This window comes from Dryobates pubescens, chromosome Z, assembly GCF_014839835.1.
Source record: "Dryobates pubescens isolate bDryPub1 chromosome Z, bDryPub1.pri, whole genome shotgun sequence".
Taxonomy (NCBI): domain Eukaryota; kingdom Metazoa; phylum Chordata; class Aves; order Piciformes; family Picidae; genus Dryobates; species Dryobates pubescens.
In genome coordinates, this window is record NC_071657.1 from 86,545,977 (window position 1) to 86,565,328 (window position 19,352).

General features: G+C 47.6%; 1 protein-coding gene across 2 annotated transcripts in view; it reads left to right on the forward strand.

The window, feature by feature from the left end:
• The window catches only part of CNTFR (ciliary neurotrophic factor receptor), a 239,180-nt gene that overhangs the window by 49,383 nt on the left and 170,445 nt on the right, over window positions 1-19,352 (forward strand). For both annotated transcript variants that reach the window (XM_054178919.1, XM_054178920.1), the window contains exon 2: window positions 12,338-12,442. The gene's annotated coding sequence lies outside the window, so the exon portion shown is untranslated. The remainder of the gene's footprint in view (window positions 1-12,337; window positions 12,443-19,352) is intronic.

A 19,352-nucleotide genomic window follows, 5' to 3' on the forward strand; every position in this document is an offset into this window, starting at 1 on the left:
TTTCCAACCTGGTTAATTCTGGATTATGGATGGAGACCTTGGCAACAGCTCTTTGATAGCCAAAACCAGCAGAACTTGTTCTGCTCCAGCACAGCCTGGCAAAAGGCAGGTGTGTCCAGTGAGGGCAAATGCTATGCTTCCCTGTGCAAAAGAGGAACTTCCCATATGCTTCATTCAGAGTTGGGGCAGAAAGCTGCAGTATTTCAAACTTTACTGCTCCTTATTAAGGAATTATTACTCAGTATTTATTAGTATTTAATTAACTTATTACCTTTTACATATTAAGAGAGGAGGTAATTCTGCACTGTGTTTCTGAGCTTTCCAGGAGGCAGAGCTGAGCAACTTGTGGCAGGAGGGGTTTCTTCAGCTCTAAGGCCATTGCTGACTTGATTTTACCCATCCAGCATGGCCTGATTCTTTCATTGCTTCACCTCCTTGTCCTCTGCAAGATAGAATAGTTTACACAGGACCAAGCAAAACTGAGACTTGTTGCTGTGCAAACCTCAAAGTCAGTTGCACTGTGGTGATAGGGAAACTGTTCATTCCCTCCAAGCAAAGAGATCTTTGGATCTAGATCAAGTCCAGGGGCTATAATAATTGCTGTGTTATAAAAAACAGTCTGGTGCAGGCCATTGCTGGTGCTTTTGGGTGCTGAGTTTGGGGTTACACTTGGGTCTGACTGTCTGCTGGGAGAGGGTGTTTTGGACTTGTGGTTGTCACAGTTGTTGTAGACAGGTTAGAACTGGAAGAAGTGAAGTACTAAAGAGATTCTTGTCTGGTGTCTGCAGCTCGAGTTGGAAGTGATGCAGTTGTGTCCCCAGCAGCTTTTCTGGGGAGCTAAGACCCCTTCATATTTCAGCTGCAATCAGCGAGCCATGGTGTGAGGGGAACAGTTCTGTTTCTGTTTTCCTTAGAGCTAATAGATCTTAGTATCAATTTGCAGCTTAGTTTGTAATTAGCAACTTGCTCTCCGTTTTGAAACGGCTTGCAGAGTGCACAGTGTCAGGCACCCTGCAACATACTGCCCTCAGCTGCTGAGAAGCATCCTGAGATAGGAGGGGGGTGGGTTTGGACATAGAGGTTGATGAAAAGCAGGGAAACAGCTCTGGCAGTGGGGCGTGATGCAGGCTGTACTGGAGATGAGTCTGGGGGCTTGGAATTCTAATGCTTTTCTGTCCTAGTATCTAGGAGTGGTGGCTATTAACTGTGCAGGGATCCATGATGTGAGGGTTTGGCATTGAGTGTGTCCTGTTGAGAGGGGCATCCAGAGCATTCTGGGTGCTTCATGTTCTACTGTGATAGTCTGCCCAGAAGTGTTGGAGCTTGTCTGTGTGTTCTGTTGGCCACTGTGACGGGGTGGCAGAGCCATTGCTTCCTTCTGCATGTGGGTTGGGATGTGTTCTGGAGCTGTGGTCTAGCTTGGGATCTTCCTTTCTGGGGTTGACATATGTCATCTTCTTGCAGCAAGAGGTGGGTTTCTCTTCCTGGTCCCACATGGTTTATTGCTTTTCCATCCTTAGGAAGGATGTAGACTTGCTGGAGCGTGTCCAGAGAAGGGCAACAAAGTTAGGCGAGGGGCTTGGAGCACAAACCCTATGAGGAGAGACTGAGGGAGCTGGTGTTGCTTAGCCTGGAGAAGAGGAGGCTCAGGGGGGACCTCATTGCTGTCTACAACTACCTGAAGGGGGGTTGTAGTTAGGCAGAGGCTGGTCTCTTCTCCCAGGCAACCAGTACCAGAACAAGAGGACACAGCCTCAGGCTGTGCCAGGGGAGGTTTAGGCTGGAGGTTAGGCGGAAGTTTTACACAGAGAGAGTGATTGCCCATTGGAATGGGCTGCCTGAGGAGGTGGTGGGGTCGCCATCGCTGGGGGTGTTCAGGAGGAGACTTGACAGGATGCTTGGTTGTATGGTTTAGTTGATTAGGTGCTGTTGGATGATAGGTTGGATGCGATGATCTTGAAGGTCTCTTCCAACCTAGTTTATTCTATTCTATCCACACCCTCTTGTAGTGGTGTGTGGGGACTTCAGGCTGCTGAGTGTCTTTTGCACAGGGAACAAAAGTCCCTGCAGTGAGGAAATTGGGGCTGCCCTGCCAAAAATGGCAGTGAGTGAAGAGAGAGGCAGCCCACAGAGATGCAGCTGGCCCAGGGCCACCCAGCAGGCATGAACTTGGCTGTCGTCACACCCTGAGGCTGTCTGCTATCCTCGTAGCTTGCAAGGTCCTGGTACTGGTCTGCAAGGAAGACCTTGATGTGATAATGAAGATCCCCCTTTTTTTTGCTCCCCATTTATTTCCATCCTTCTCTGGCATTCCTGTTCTATGTCACCAGTTTAGAGGACTCCTGTCCTTTGTGTTTCTCCTATCCCCTGCATGAACTCTTATTTTTCTTGATGTCTCTACTCATGGGACAGAGGAAATGTGTGCCTTTTTCTTCAGCATTTATTCCTGAACAGTTGGTTGCTGCTTCAGTTTTTGAGAACTCCAAGTGACTATGACATATACAGGGAGAAAAATGCTTCTATGCTTCACCATGCAGAGGAGATGGCACAGAAAATTGTAGTATGGATACATACAGTCATGGGAACCATCTGAGAATGGTGGCAGGATGCCAACTCTGGGGGATGCTGCACATGTACCTGGTTAGGCGGGACACCAATGTCTGTGTGACATCTGGTCTTGGCTCAGCTGTTTGAACCAAGTTTTGCATTTGAGGCTCTCTTGTGCAGGGAGAGATTTGCATCTGGGTTGCTTGGTATTTGTTTGCCATCCAATGGGTCTTATGTCAGGAAAGGTGTACAGTCTGGGCAGAAGCTGTGTTAACTTGCACTGTAGGGCAGGCACACTTTGGTTTGCTTATTGTTTGTTTTTCTCTCTCACAGAAACCCCATTTAAGTATTTGTTCTCTTCTATTATTGAAGCCATGTTAGAGCATGACAGCCTCCCTGCAAGGCTGGGAAAAGAGAGAGCTAGCCTGAAAGATGCAAATTAAACCTGTGCTCTGCTATAAACAGCTTTTTCACTGCTAAGATGGATGCTTCTACAGAGTTTTGATGCTCTTTGTCTGCAACTGAGAGAGGAAATTCTCCCAGAGACAGTCCTGTGGGAAGCAAATCAGGTTCCAGAGTTCACTTTGCAACTAGACTTGATGAAATCCTTCTAAAATTTATGGGGAAAGTGCCAGAAGGTCTTTAATTCTCATTTGAATCAGCTCATGAAGTGATGAGATGGGAAATGACATTTTGGTGCAGCTTGCCTTGGAGGAAGGACACTCAAGAAGAGAAGCTGGGTCCAAGAGGTCCTCATCCTACACAGAGCAAGGGAGAAGTGTAAAGAGGTGGACATAGTGCTACACAGGCTGGAGGTGTTTTGATTGGTCTGGACTTGGTTACAAGGAAAGCCTTTGCTCTGTCTTACCTAACTTGAGACCTGCAGATCATTTCCTGTGTCTTCCCATGGTTGCTTCCTCCTGGGGTTGCCCTAGAGCCCACTGTCAGATCCCAGCAGTGTGTGGCTGTTCATCCTGGGGAGCTATCACCACCAACAGCCCTGTGACTGTGGAAGTGGCAGAAGGGTTTCTGATGAACTGGGACAGACACCCCAAAAAGTCTCTGTAGAGAAGGCAGTTCTGTCTGCAAGTTTGGAGGAGAAGCCATAAGCTGTGTTTGTCAGTAAGACTTGTGGCTTCTCTGTGCTTTGCAGATGCTGTCTGCACAGTCCCTGACTCACCATAGCCTGGGGCTACACCGAACCCCAAATACCACTTTTTCATCCCTGGAACAGCATTGTCAGGGTTTTGACAAGTAGAAGGTGGTCACTATGGATGGGCATCAGCACTTGAGTTTCCTTTCATTTCCCCTTACCTCCTGACCAAGCCCATGAGAGAGCTGAGAGAGGTATTCATTGGTGCTGCCAGGGCTGTGTCGCCTGCAAAGAGACTGGTACTGGTGGAAAGCTGGCCATGGGCTTTACAGGGTTAAGCAGTCATTGACAGTAAACAGGAAGAGAGGACAAAAGCAAGTCTGCTGTAATTATGTAGCATCTATTATTAATACGCTAGAATTGCTGGAAGCAGCCTCTGTAATGTGAATACTGATACAGAGGTTCAGAAGACAATTTAGCTCTCATCTGTTTATTAGCTCCCTTAGCTCTGGCAGACAACAAACTAAAGGCTCATTTGCTACTGCCTTGTTGCACCCCCTGCTTTCCTCCCTCCAACTCCTTGCTGTTTCCATAAAGCAACCTGTTCTTTGCCCTCCCACTGGGTGCTGCAGCAATGCAAGAGGTGATCCCAGATAGCATCATAAACTTTAACCCTTGTCCTGAGCCTGCCTTTACAAGGCAGAGCCCAAAGCACAATGATGAGCTGTGCAAAGCTGTTGCCTTTCTGAGAGCAGCATGGCCTTGGCAGATGCTGACTTGAGTTGTCCCAAATCCAAAGGTGCTTATCCTCAGGGCTTTCACAAGACCACACTGCATGGACTGTCACAGATTGCGGTCCTCAGTTTGTAGTGTGGTTGTGATGAGGGAAGGAGGCAGGGGTGTGATGCATTGAGGAAACTGACTGGGAAACAATTAAAGGCTGCTGGGATGAAGAGAGTAAGAAGTTAAATCTATCAGGGTGTGCAACAGGTTTCTTTTTTCTTCCATGGTCATTCTAGCTTCTGTCCAAGCTTGTGAGATTCAGCCTGGGTATTCCGAGCATATAGGACATCCATTCCTCTATGTATTATACAGCAGTTTGAAGAGGATTAAGACAATAGCTAATCTAAATGATGAATTATGTAGATGCTCACCCTCTGAGCCACTGGGGGTTTTCTTGCACACAGATTAGTCAGCTCAGTAGCTAAATATTGGGGCAAACAGTATATATCCATGCAGATAAGCCTGTCTGGTTTGAATAGGATAGAAGGATCTTAAATGAGCTTTGACACCACTCTGCATCTTCTCATAGTGTCTGCAGACAGCGCTGACAGGATGGAAGGGGAAGGAAGCCCAGTGGCTACTCTTGCACAGCCTGGGTGGCTGAGGAAATAAAGCACCCAGCACTTCTCAGTCAGTGCTGTTATCAGATGCGGATGGTGGCAGGAGAGGGAGATGATCAATGCCACTGGAGCTGGCTGTTTACTTGTTGAAATGGGGGACCCTGATCCAGCCTTGGAGACAGCAGCCTGCAGAGAGATAATGTGGGCTGGTGGGGTTTTGCTTGCATGAACAGGCTGGTGTGGCTGGTACCTGCCCTCTATCCCAGCACTAGCACCTGGATGGCGCTGACACCCCCAGGAGCATGACCCAGAGGAGAGAGCTTGTATTAGTGTGGGACTGACAGCAGGTTTTATTTAAGCTCTGAAGGAGAAAGGTTTAAATATTTTATGGATATGGTCAAGGCTGTCAGATTTGTCAAATACATTTGAGAAGCAAAAATGCCATTTGCTTCAACTTAATGAAAAAGGATTTTTTAAAAAAATTATTTTGTATTTTTTTTTTTCCCCAGGAACTAGAAGAATTGTAGTTTCCATTGCAAACTGAGAAAGCTCCTCAGGAAAAGAAAAAATCACCACCTGCCAAACAAAATCAAAAGACCTTCTGATAGTTGCAAGAGTTGGCTCTTAGAACAGACTCTTGGCTGGTGTTTAGAGTCTGTGGAAAAATGAGGGTCTGGAGAGTTTTCAATCATGCAGCATCTCCTTTTATGAAGCTTTTTGGGCATATTATTCTAATAATGTTTAATGATACTGATTTCTTCATCTTAACTAAGTGTGTCTTCTCTTGGTCTCACGTAACCCTAATCCATTCCTCATAGGAGAAGCATGAGAGCTGGGACTGGTTTGACTCGGTGTAGACAAAGAGCCATCGTGGTGGTTGTCTTGTCTCTCCTGGTGGGGATTCAGTCCTCCCAGCTTCTCCCTGTCTAAGGCTGAGGGTTATGTTAATGCAAAGCTTGCATCAGAACCAGGATTTGTCAGAGGACCTGTACTCTGACAGTTTTCCCTGCTTTTCTTGAATTCATTTGTTTTCTGCTATTTACCAAATTGCTGTGTGACTGTCACGGTTTGGCTAATATTGTGTCTAGCCTGAGGGATGGTGGCTAAGTCCTGTCTCCTTCTTCCCTTTCTCTCTTCTCAGGTTGTAAAGCCTTCATGTGCTTGGCACACCCTGATGCAGAAGCTCTTTTGTTCCCCTGCTTACTTCCTGTGGTACTTCTTGTGGTCTTATTACTCCCTTTCTGAGATGTGAGGACCAGAATGGTTGTGAGGACCAACTGTTAGAGGTTGACAGTTTCACAGTAGATTTTTATGGTAGTTTTGTGGTCTGGTTTGGGGCAGAGGGGTGCTGGCCCCTGAGCCATAGGTCTCCTGGTCTGCAGGACACAGGTGCAGGCTCTGCACAGAACTGCAGAGTAGCTCTGCCTGGATTTTACCTGGTGGTCTTAATACAATTCAGCCTAGGTGTTAGCTGGCTGTGGAGAAGGCCTCAGTTACTACTGCACATTGAACCCCATCTGGCTGGGTAGCATGGAACGGAGACATAGGATGCAGCCAGCATGGGAACAAGGTCTTATTGGCTTTTTTATTCCACTCATGAGCTTCAAACAAGGCTGGTTTTGCTTAGATCCTCTTCGGGTCAGATTTTTCTTTCTCCACAACCGAATTCAGTGCTCAGTGAGGGAGACCCATGCATAGGTACCACTTAAATGGAGGACAGGGCAGTGAGACATGCCTATGAACACTCACACCTCATGGAATCATAAAATTGTTTGTGTTGGAGAAGACCTCTAAGATCATCATTATTTAACTCTACCACGTCTGGAGCTGAACCCTTTTCGTAGTCATCATATCTGTGTGTCATTTAAATGCCTCCAGGGATGGTGATTCAACCGCCTACCTAGGGAGCTTATTCCAGTGATTGTGAACCTGTTCAGAGGAACAATTTTCTTCTAATATGCAATCTAAACCTCCCCTGGCATGACATGCAGCCGTTTTCTCTTGTCCTATCACTTCTTACTGCAAGGAGAAAACAACCCCCACCTCACTGCAACCTTCTTTCAGGTCATTGAAGAGAGTGATAAACTCTCCCCTCAGTCTCCCTTCCTACAGCTGAAAGGTTTGTCTTGTGCATCCTGAGTCAGGATCAGGCTGGTCCCCCTGCCTTGCATTGTGTCCCCTGGGAGCTGTCAGGAGGCTGCCTTAGTCGTGTGGTAACACAGGTCTCAGGGATGCAGGCGAGGTCAGATGTCTGCTCAGAAATGAGATTGCCGATGATGCCACCAGTGCTGACAAATGGCTTGTGTTTAATCTCTGACTCATGGCAGTGGAGAGGGCAGTGGTGGAAGAAACCCATGAGGTCATTCACAGTCTTTCCCTAGGGAGCTGCACACAACTTCCAGCCTGAGCCATTCTGGATGGGGTGGGCACCCAACCCTAGCGATGGTCGGTCTCTTCCTAAACCCCTAGCTTGACTGTGTTTCTGTGCAGTTGAAGGTGTATGAGATTGCTTTGGCCTAGCTCCAGACAAGATTCTTAGCCCATTAAGACTGGATTCTGACATGCGGCATAGCTCTAGCTCAGCAGTGGTGCAAGCAGGACAAAGTTTGATACACTGTGCTACCAGTGTGTTGCAACACCACTGTGCTACTCAAGATGCTGGGCTGCTGGCTGAGGCTGCAGGACGTGGGGGAGACCAACCCAGGATGCTTGAACCATAGCTGTGCTCCCCTGTGCTGGGGCATTGCCCAGAGCCAACTCTGCTGGGTGCTCAGCCCCCTCACAGGACAGCTTCACCTCCTCTCTTGCTTTTTGACTGTCTTTCCATAATTTATTTGTGGAAAATAGGACATTTTTTTATGTTGCAAAAGACTCCATGGAGGTTATAGCTCAAACAGCCATGACTTCCCATGCTGGGATGCTGATGGAGATGCTGTATGCACTGTTTGGCTATGCAAATGGGCTGCACTATAGACCTGCTGTTGCTGCTACAAGTGCAAGCTTTGCATAGATAGGTGGAACAGGTGACTTCCTCTTCTGAATTGTTTGGGGGTTTTTTAACGTCTTTCAGGAGAAAAGGAGACACAGTTATTCCATCTCTGACTTCCTCCAGACACTTAAGCCTCTTGGCTAGTACTGGGGAATTGATGGGCAGCAGGAGATAGGGGCCTGTTAGATGGGGTTTCTTTTCATGGTAGAGTGCAGAAGTGTGCCCAGAGGAGGAGCTAGCTTCACAAGTGTGACTGCTGCCACCAGCCCAGGATGCTGTAGGAATGGCAGACCCTGTGCTGTGCCTTCAGGTTCCTCCTGCTCTGCCTTTGAGCTACAATTTCATTTTTCTCTTTTCTTCCATCCCCTTTTAACTGGAAGAAGTCCTGAATAAAGTTGCTGTCACTTCTATTTATGGGTGCAGGGGAAGAGACAGACAAAAAGCCTGTGTGCTCCTGACAGTTACAAAGCTGAAGGCTGTTTTTCTCTGCTCACATTGGCAAAGCCATTGATCTGGGTGCAGGCAAGCAGCCTTCTTGGAGTCCATGGGGCTCCTGTGTCCTCCTGCCTGGGGGGGCTTCAAGAGGATGGATGGAGGGGGCTCGGCACCCTGGCTTCTGGCCACAGGGCTGTTGCAAGTTCAGGCTTGTGCAGGAACACCTGTCCTAAAATCCTGGACCCCCGAAAATACAGACGCCTGAACTTGCCTGCCTTAAAAATCCATCACAGGCTTCATGTCTCCATCTTGATTGGTTCCAGTGAGGTCAACTTTTTTTAATAACTTCTGGACTTCGGCGGGGAAAACTATTTCCTTCAGGAAATAATATAATTAAGGTTGCCTGACACTTCTGATTATAAGACCCTGTCTTCAGTTGCTTGAAACTACGCCAGCCTTTAACCATTTGGACTGAAACCTCACATGTCTCTGCCTCCGGCTGAATTTCCTTCTTTTTTTTTCTTCTTTTTTTATTTTTTTTTTTCTTAATTTTAATTGTAGCAAAGAGGATTTTAAGCTGCTCTCAGAACACAGTTTGGGTTAGTTTATCCACAGCTTCAAAACAAAACAAAAACCTCACATACACAAACCCAAGAAAAATTCTTTCAGTTGTTGTGCTGAAGAAACTCGAGTATCTTTGCCCTGTGAGACCAGGTCTGATAGCCATGGGGAAGGTTTTTAGCCAGGTGTTGGGGATCTGCTTGTTGCTGACACCATGAAAATCCACCTCTCCTGTGCCAAGTTGTGAGCCTCTGAAAAAGGCTGCTGTGTGGGTGTATTATATATAGTGTGTGCAGAGGCAGCAGTCACTCCGCTCCCACAGCAGGAACTGCACTGCACTGAGCACATGACTGCAAAAACCTGTGCCCCATGTCCCAGCTCTTGCACAGAATGCCTTGCCCCTGGGCCTTTTCCGTTGGTACAAGTAAAACTTACTGATCCCTGACTGATGTAGGAATTGTGCTGTGGAGAAAGGGTCTTGGCAAATGCAATGCGTTTGTTTTCCTTTTTCTTACTTTTCCCCCTATTCTCTTTCTTGCTTTCTTCCTTCTCCTCCCTCCTCCTCTCTTTCTTCCTTTCCTCCTCCTCCTCCTCCTCTCTTTCTTCCTTTCCTCCTCCTCCTCCTCCTCTCTTTCTTCCTTTCCTCCTCCTCCTCCTCCTCTCTTTCTTCCTTTCCTCCTCCTCCTCCTCCTCTCTTTCTTCCTTTCCTCCTCCTCCTCCTCCTCACTTTCTTCCTTTCCTCCTCCTCCTCCTCACTTTCTTCCTTTCCTCCTCCTCCTCCTCTCTTTCTTCCTTTCCTCCTCCTCTCTTTCTTCCTTTCCTCCTCCTCTCTTTCTTCCTTTCCTCCTCCTCCTCCTCTCTTTCTTCCTTTCCTCCTCCTCCTCCTCTTTCTTTTCTCTTTCTTTTCTCTTTCTTTTCTCTTTCTTTTCTCTTTCTTTTCTCTTTCTTGTCTCTTTCTTTTCTCTTTCTTGTCTCTTTCTTTTCTCTTTCTTTTCTCTTTCTTGTCTCTTTCTTGTCTCTTTCTTGTCTCTTTCTTGTCTCTTTCTTGTCTCTTTCTTGTCTCTTTCTTGTCTCTCTGTCTGTTCCATTAGCCCTTAGACCTTGCTACAGTGTGGGGATGCACCATGTGGGACATGGAACTTTCTGAACCCTCAGGGGTTCACAGGGACCTGTTTAAACAGTACTTTTGCATTGCACCAGTTTTTGCTACAGAAATGGACAAAATGAGTACTTCTGGGGAGAAGCCCAGACAGGCTTGTCAAGTGGGTGTGACACTGATGAAATGTCCTGACTGGCATTGGTGGCACTTCAAGTCCTGATGATGTGTGGTGAGCTTGGGACTGGTGGAAGCCCTTCTGCTGACACCTGCCCCAGGACTCATCCCTGCTCTGTGGTGCTATTTGTTCCTTACCTAAGCCTGCCTGAGCTGTGATCAAGTCTGTCCCCTGTTCTGGGAGCCATCTAGCTCACACATCTTCTTGCTGGCACAGTGCCCTGAGGCAGGTCCTTCTGCTGATAATCTGCTTTGGGCATGCTGAGCTCCCCCCCAGACCTAACTTGACCTCAATTTGGGGTTCTTAAAAGGCAAATGCATGCCTTGACTTCTGTGGGAAAAGCTGGGCTGCTGAATCTTTTGTCTCATCAGGACAGGGTGGCAGGGGCTGTCAGTTCTTTCCATATAATCATTTTCCAGGGATATCTCTTAACAAAGGCATCGAGATTTTAGGATTTTCCACTTCATACTGATCATAATGTAATGTGCCTGTGAGAGCTATGTCCTTCTGGCTTGAGCAGAGGATTCTACAGAAAACTCCCCAAGAGTGATTGGTGCTAAACCCATCTCTCTTGTCATATCCCTGCCAAGCCAGAGTGACAGCGCAGGCAGGTCCCTGGCAGGTAGCCTTGCTGGCCTCTGTTCCTCTTTATCTGTGGGTTAAAACAACAACAAAACCACAAAGAAACCCCAACAAAACAAGCCACATTCTACAAAAAAACTAAAAAGTTTAATTGGCACTGCAGAACAAGAGGAGGCTTGGTAGGGAGGAAGCCTCTCCCCTCTTTGCCAGTCACTTGTCAGCTCTGGGGTGCTTGGCAGAGCAGCTTTTGAGTGATGGGGCATTGTGGGTGTTGGGCTTGGAGCAGCTGGAGTTAAATTTCTCAGTGGCTGACACCTGACAAGCATGATGAATTATGGCACACTATGGCAGCTGGCATGACAAACAGTCCACTTCCCTCCTTTTAAGCTCTGGGAAAACTTTGTAATTATTTCCCAGTGCTTTGCAAATGAGGGTTTCTGCATCAGGCACCCAGTGGAGTTTAGGGGGGATTAATTATTTATTTAGGTTTTGTAGGCAAGTAGGGACTGGATGGTGGTTGTAGTTTGGGTTTCTGTAGCAACCTCCTGCTGGCTTGCCTGGGCTTTGGATGGGGTCCCAACAAGGGCTCTGGCAAAGCTCATCAGCTCAGGGCTGGGTGCTAGCTGAAGCACGTGGTGCTCCAGGCTTGGAGTTGCTGTCACCCTTGGGAAAGCGTCTCCAAATGAGTGAGTCCCAGACTTCCCTCTTGCCAGTGGAGTTTGGCTCCTATTTTTCATTTTGATAATACAGAATTAGGGGTTGGGTTTTGTTTGGTGGTTGTTGGGGTTTTTTGTTGCTGTTTGTTTTTCCCCTCAAAGCATTTAAAAGAGGTGGAACAGCACAAGCTCAGCCACAAGAGCTAGATAATGAGCATGCATCTTGGCTGATAATTTGTCTAGCACATAATGCATATTTGCTGCTGTAACTGAAGGCACTGCTGGGTGTAGTAATGCCTCAACCTCTGTCTCAGTAGGCAGAATGTCAGATGTAACATGGAAAGTCCCTCTCCCATTTGCAGTCTTCAGTGTCCATGCTGCAAAGCCGTACATGAATGCTTTCCTCTTCACACTCACGGGTTCAGGCGGATTGGCCTCTCCCTGCACCGTTTAATACGTGTGTGAGGCTTTGCAGGATTAGGGCTTATGCAGTGCAAGATCTCGTGGGCAAATGTCTTGGTGCTGTGCTGGCATTTTAGTGCTGCTATGTTGTTTTGCTGGGGAGCATTGCTGTCTGTGTCTAAAGGAGATCAGAGATGCCCCAAGTATGTTTCTTCCCCTCTCCCCTTTCATGTCTCTAAATTGAAATAATTAAGCAAATGCATGCTTTGGGGGTGGACTGTGATGCTCATGTGGGAGGGCTCTTCATCTAAACTAGCTTCATATTTGTACTGGTTGCCACCAGCTGTCAGGACAGGAAAACAGATGCCCCCCTCCTTTGCTTGTTTTCTAAACCCAAAGCACTGTCAGAGCTCCACCTGGTAACCTGACACATTGTCTCTTCTGTTTTGTTGAAGGAATTCACAGATCTGAGCAGTGAGGGTTAGTGAAACAGCCAGAAGAATCCTCTAGACGTTGATGAGAAATTTGGGACACCCTAAGGACTCTGGACCAGTGGAGAGGTAAGAGATGGGTTAAAACACTTCCTTACATGGTTTGTCCTTGGTTGGTGTGCTGTGGGCTGCCTGGCTGTGGTGGGGCTCTAAGCCTGTGTATCTTTTGGCTAGGATGGTGTTTTCAAAGTGTGTTAAAAACTGCTTCTGGCTTTGGTGTGTGAGGAGTCCCATGGCTGCTGTGAAAAGAGGGCAGATGCTGACAGTAATGATTCAGGTTGTAGATGACCCGGTCTGGAAATGCACGGGGGAGAATTTCTTCATGGAGAGCCCTTCTGCTTTTGAAGGCCCTTAGGGCAGTTTGGAGATGTGTAAACCACCTGGGGTAGCAAAGGCCCTGTGGTGGCTGAACTACTCCAGAGGAGGTAAGTGTCACACATTCGTGGTGGGAGGTGATGTGCCACCTCTCACAGCAAGCACAACTTCTAAGCTCCCAGACTGCTAGATGTTCTTTGTGCTTTCTTGCACTGGTACCTGCAGCTTCATGGATGTGACGAACCCCCCTGAGACCTCCTGTGCTGAAAAGGGCTGCATTCCCATAGAAGACCACTACCATCACCACTGGCCATGGTGGTGAGACCTGTTGCATATGTGCATATGGAGCTGTGGTAACTGTTACTTGAGGAGAGGTTTGGGGTCATCATCTCCAAGCCATGGTGGCCCTGATGGAACAGAGAAGGAGCCTGTGGATTGGGTTGCTGTATCTGGGGACACAGCCTGCAGAGCTGTGCTGGGGAAGCCAGTGCTTGCTGGTGTTGTACTTGAGAAATGAAAATGATGAATTAAAATTTAATAAGTCTCTAAATGCCAGGCAAGGACATCTTAAATGGGAATTGTCACTGTTTGACTAGTGCAGCCTCCTACTTAACTAAAACTGCATGGCTTTCATTACGCTGATCTTGGAAAAGCAGTAGCTTACACCGAAGAGGAGAAACTGTTGTCCAACATACTATAGTGTTAGAATTTTTCCTTGTGCAGCTCCCCTGCCCTCTCCTGTTACATCACACTTCCTGGGGGTGTTCTGCAACCCCTTTAAACCTGGGTCGTCAGAGTCCCGTATTCTGTGAGCCACAGGCAAGGACAGAAGTGTTCCCTGTGCACAAGGCTGCATGCAGGCTGTGGAGTTAAAAGCTTAAGGGACAGAGACAGGCGCCAACTGATGAAGCAGGGTCTGGATGTGCAGAGCAGCAAAACACTGCCCTTGGCATTTCCCAGTGGTGCCATCCATGGAATGTCATGGGATAAGGACCCCTTCCCATCCTTGGTGTGGACTGGCCCACCCATGGGACTCCTTGCAGCTCTGCAAATAGAGCACCTCGAAGAGGCTACGCTGCTAATAATACCAATTACTGTTACATGCTGGCTACAAGGTATACTGGCAGTAATGGGATCCAAGGGGAGGAAATGAAAGCGGTATAATATGGTGAGATAAATTAGTGTTGTAAAATTAGCCATGGGTCTAGTCGGGGATCTGACAAATGTGTCGCAGCTTCGGTACAAGCTCCAAGTGCTGCTGAATTGGATTTAGTGGCCCAGAGTAAAGCAGATGGGAGTAAAGGAAAAAAATCCTGCAAGAGGGCTCTCTGCACACACATGCTGATGGTTAATGCTGCTTGTTTCTTCCTTGGCTTTGCTGAATGATACATCCATTGGTGCCTGCTCGTATGCAACAGCAGAGGAATAAAAGTCCAGCCCCACTGATATGCTGTTCAGGTGGCTTGAGCCTGGCAGAGAGACAGGAAGAGGGTTGGAAAAGCAGTAGCAGACTGGTACTCCTGCCAGCCTTGTTTCTTTTCTGCTGGTCCCTGCCTTGCATCACAGCTGTGGGCTTCCTCACCCATGTTTGCTCCCAAAGGGAGTGTCCATCTGTGGGGTTTGTGTGGCATGTGCAGCAGGTGTTTGCATGCATTTTAGCCTTGTAGAAGGGGTGGAAAGCTAATTTCTGCTTCCTGTGTTGCAGCCTGACCTATTGTCCTATGCCCAGCTGAGCTCTGGCTGGATGGCTGGAGCCAGGTATCCCGCAGGACAGAGGCTTTGCCTGTTCACCAAGGGTGTACAGGCAACTCTTTTCAGTCCAGGTACATGTTATCCTTCCTTTCTGAGGCAGAGGGTGGAAGCCAGGAGATACTTTTGTGCCTTATGGCAGCTGTGAAATGAATGCAGCTAGTTCTGGTGGGATCTGCTCACCAGGATAGGTTTTGCTGAAGGGAGTCAAGTGATCCTGTCCCTGATTACAGATTTGTAAATGCAGCCTAATTGCATATTTAATGGCTGATGCATTACACAGGGTCTAGGGGAGTCATGATTTAGGTCTGGTTTGCTAAGGCATGTCTTGTGGCCTACTCAATAGTACTGTGTGGTGGAGCAGCACCTCTGCAAATTGTGCCATGGGTACACAGCAGAAATGACTGCAGGAGCATCACATCCATAGAATCGTAGAATGGTGTGGGTTGGAAAGGACCTCCTAAGGTCAACTACTCCAACCTCCTCTGCAGTAGGCAGGGGAGTCCTCAAACAAACCAGGTTGTCCAGAGCCATGTCAAGCCTCACTTTGAATAGCATTGGACTTGATGATCTCTGCAGTGTTTTCCAACCTTATTGAATCTATATCCAGGAATAGGGCCCCAACCACCTCCCTTGCCAACCTGTTCCAGTGTTTCACCACCCTCATGATAAAGAACCTGTTCCTAATATCTAATCTAAGTCTGCTCTTTAGTTTGAAGCCATTGCCTCTCATTTCATCACTGCAGGCCTTTGTAAGCAGTCTCTCTCCATCCTTCTTGTAGGCCACCTTCAGGTACTGCAAGGCTGCTGTTAGGTCTCCCTGGAGCCTACTCTTCTCCAGGCTGAACAACCCCACCTCCCCCAGCCTGTCCTCATATCAGAAGTGCTTCAACTCCCTGATCATGTTCATGGCCCTCCTCTGGACCCTCTCCATCAGGTCCATGTCCTTCCTATATTGAGGGCTCCAGACCTGGACACAGTATTCCAGGTGAGGTCTCAACAGTGCAAAGTGGCAGAATTACTTCTCTGGATCTACTGGCCACACATATTTTGATGCAGCCCAGGATGTGATTTGCCTTCTGTGCTGCAACCCACACTGTCTGCTCATGTGCAGCTTCTCATCCATCAGCATCCCCAAGTCCTTTTCCACAGGGCTGCTTTCTATCATCTCATCCCCCAGTCTGTATTGATAGTGAGGTTTGTTCTTGTCCAGGTACAGAACCCTACACTTGCTCTTGTTGAACCTCATCCAACACAAGGACATAGACCTGTTGGAGTGGGTCCAGAGGAGGGCCACGAAGATGGTCAGAGGGCTGGAGCATCTCTTCTATAAAGACTGTAAAGAAAGAACTGGGGCTGTTCAGCCTGGAGAGGTGAAGGCTCCAGGGAGACCTTATAGCTACATTTCAGTATCTGAAGGGGACCTACAGGAAGGCTGGAGAAGGACTGTTGAGGCTTGTAGCAATAGAACGAGGGGCAATGGTTTTAAACCAGAGCAGGGCAGATTTAGGTTGGACATAAGGAGGAAGCTCTTTACAGTGGGAATGGCAAAATACTGTTATGATTCACCTAGGGATGTGGTTGAAGCCCTGTTCCTGGAGACATTCGAGATCAGACTTGATGTGGCCCCAGGCAGCCTAATCTGGTTAGAGGTGTCCCTGCTCACTACAGAGGGGTTAGATGAGATGACCTTTGAGGGTCACTTCCAACCTGATGCAATCTGGGAAGCTATGAATACCCGAGGACGAGATTGCAGAGGGCAGGCTGGTTCCCTGTGTGATTCTGCAGCAGCCCCAGGTTGCAGCAAATCCTGAGAAACCATATCAGCATTGCCTGGAGCATCCCAAAAGACTTGAGTGAACTTGTGTGGTAAGTCCATATAGATAGAGACCTAAGGAGATGAGCACCAGTTTGTGGAAGTCATCCTGGCCATTGCCAGCAGTTCCCACATCCTCTTGCTGCAAGCAAGGCACAATGTGCAGTGCTGACACTGTATGGTATCTCTGACCCAATCCATCACCAGGGTTAAGTTGTCGTGGCACAGCCAATGAGGTGGTGAACTGCAGCAGGAGAAGGAGCTCCTTCCCTTGACTTTGCTGCTGGAGAAGTAGTGATATGGGACTGTGGCAAGGAGCAGCAGGACAATAAACCTATGGTTGGTGGGCTAGTAGCAGCATAAATGAAAATGTGACTTCTTAGGTTCTTGTGCAGCAATGATACATCTTGTTTCTATTGACTTTCTTTAAACCTCTAAACATTGTAGATTGATCTACAAATCTGCAAAAAGCACCTGTTATTTTTAAAGTCTAAGGCAATTTTCTACCAGCTCCTTGTGGTTGGCTCTGAACAGACACATGTTCTCTTGTCCTATTTGAGGCTGGCATGCTGCCATGGTGGGAGGAAGTTTAGTAATACTTGAGCTTGGATCGATTCAAGCCCATTATCTGTGCTGCTTAGGACTCAGTGGTGAAGGGGAAGAAAATACTATGCCCAAACGCATCAAAGCCCTGTGATAAGGACGCACGATTAAGCTCTATTTATAGAGGGACAGATGTCTTGCCAAAATCCTGCTGCTGTCATTTGGTTATGCAGTTTTTCAACATTGAGCAGTGTTTGGGTCCTTCAGGATTAGGTGTGTCCACTTCAGGTACAGTGCACAGTGGTACCATTCCTAGGTGGGCTTTGCCCTTGCTTCAAGTGGGGACATGGATTTTTAGCTGGCAAGAATGATGCGGCTGAGAAGTCTTTAATGTGCTTAAGGAGATGGTTACCAAGGTAAGGTCTCTTGTCTTGCTCTTGCATATTCATAGATGCACAGAGACTTTGGAGGTCTCCAGAGCAGAATGGCCACCAATACCACATCAGATCAGTATGGCTGTTCAGCTGGGTGTCCACAGTTAAAGCGTGGACATCCCCCATCTTTTATGCTACTTGATCCTCAACTGTCCCACCTCACAGCAAGGATTTTTCTTGCTGTTTGCCCTAAAGCTCCCAAGCAGCAACATGTGGCCACTACCATGCTGCATCTCATGCATTTTCCTCCTTCATCAAATGCTGCCAAAGATATTTGAATCACTAACAGCCATGCAGACTCAGGCCAGGTTGTGTATGTGAATGCACATCTTCAATGAGCATATGGGTTTTGAGGGCATGGTGGAAAGGGCGGGGTGAAATTGATTACTATTTCCAGCTTCAGTTGCTTGCATGGAGCTGTGCCTATGCTCATATGGTAGAGTTACTTTTCATTTATTTCCATACATTGCTCTGTCACAATAGTCATGAAACTGGGAATGGGAGAAGGAAAAAAGCTTTGTTCATCCTAGCTTTGAGTGTAGCTATTAAAGGTGCTATGCTGTTTTTTTCCTGAGTTATGACTCTAGGAAACAATGGCCTGGTGTTACATTGCACACACAGTTTTTCACAACACATTTGCAAAACCATCACATTTGAACCTCAGAGGTCTCAAATTTAGCAGAGACTCTGCACTGAGCAGAAAACTGAGATTAGTATGGCTGCTCAGGACTCTCTCCACTCTGCTCCTAAAAGCCCCTGCATATGGAAAGAACATAGGCCATTTGGACAACTCTTCCAGTACTACTGGGCTCTCAAGGAGGAACAAGTTTCTCTTTCATCCAGTGGGAACCTTTTGTTTCGGCTATTGCCCACTGGCACTCATCCTCTCAGTTTTCTCACCAACTTCCCTGTCCATCTCTGTCTCCTCTGATGAAAATGCTCAAGTTGATCACCTTGTATCTTTTCCTGGGGCTCCCAAAACTAGAAGTGATACCTTGATGTGGTCCGAGTGTTATGTGAGCTGCTGGCTGTGCTGTTGTGCATACCCAGCATGCTGCTGGCCCCTTTGCTGCCAGAGTAAGCAATGGGCTTGTGTGGGGCTTACTGCCTGCCAGGACCCATCTGGAGTCATGAAGTGGGATATTCCTGAACCCAAGTGCCTTTTTTCAGTGGTGTTGCTTGGTTGTTTAGGTCTGTTTGTTGGGTTGGGGGGTTGGGTTTTTTGTTGGTTGGTTTGTTATGTGGGTGCTCATTGTGTGGATTTTGCTGGTTGTTTGGTTTGTTTTTTTTTTCCCTTTCTCCAAGTTTCAATGGACTGTGACTGCAGGAGTAAAGGAGCTGTCAAAGGGCAGGTTTCAGCACCAATATTTGGCATTTTGGGGTTTTTGGTAACATCAGGTGCAAGATAGTTACACAATGGCTCCTGGCTGCATGCCATTTCCAAGCCTGGGAAAGAAAAGATTTCTCCTCCCTGGGATGTTCAGAATGTGTTCATCTGCACGGCTCCTGCAAAGCACTCTGAGCATCCCTTGCTCTCTGCTTGGTTTTAGTCTGTCTCCAGGGTGCTGCTTAGCTTCACTCATATATTCTTCTGACGAGCGGGCAAGACAGGAAGCAAATACTTTCGTTACAAAACCACATATGGACTTTCAGGGGTTGAGGACGCTTCCCCAAGCTATCTGTCTAGTGGATGCCCTTTCCCCCAGTTGTTTATATTCACAGGACTGTTACTTAGCTGCTCAGGTGGGTCATAGATGTCATGTCAGGAGAAGACTTTAATGCAACGCTACCTGCTGGTTTGCATGACGGGTGGTGGATGAGACCTCAGCATTCCAAGGACTGTGGGTGTGGGAGAGGGACTGTGTGCCAGTTCTGCCACAGGAGCTGTGCTCTGGAGAGAGGCAGCAGTGGTGCTTGAGGTGACTTTTTACATCCTGAGCTGCAGCATGACCAAGATGATTGTTCAGTGAATGAGGGCTCTGAGTCAAGCAGTAAGTTTTTTTCCAATTCAAAGAACTACCATCACCAAGGGGGAATTTACTCCTTTTAAAACCATTTCAGATGGTATCTTGGCTGCTGTGTGTTTCATAAAGAATCATGGTGGAGGATGCCCAGTGCTCTG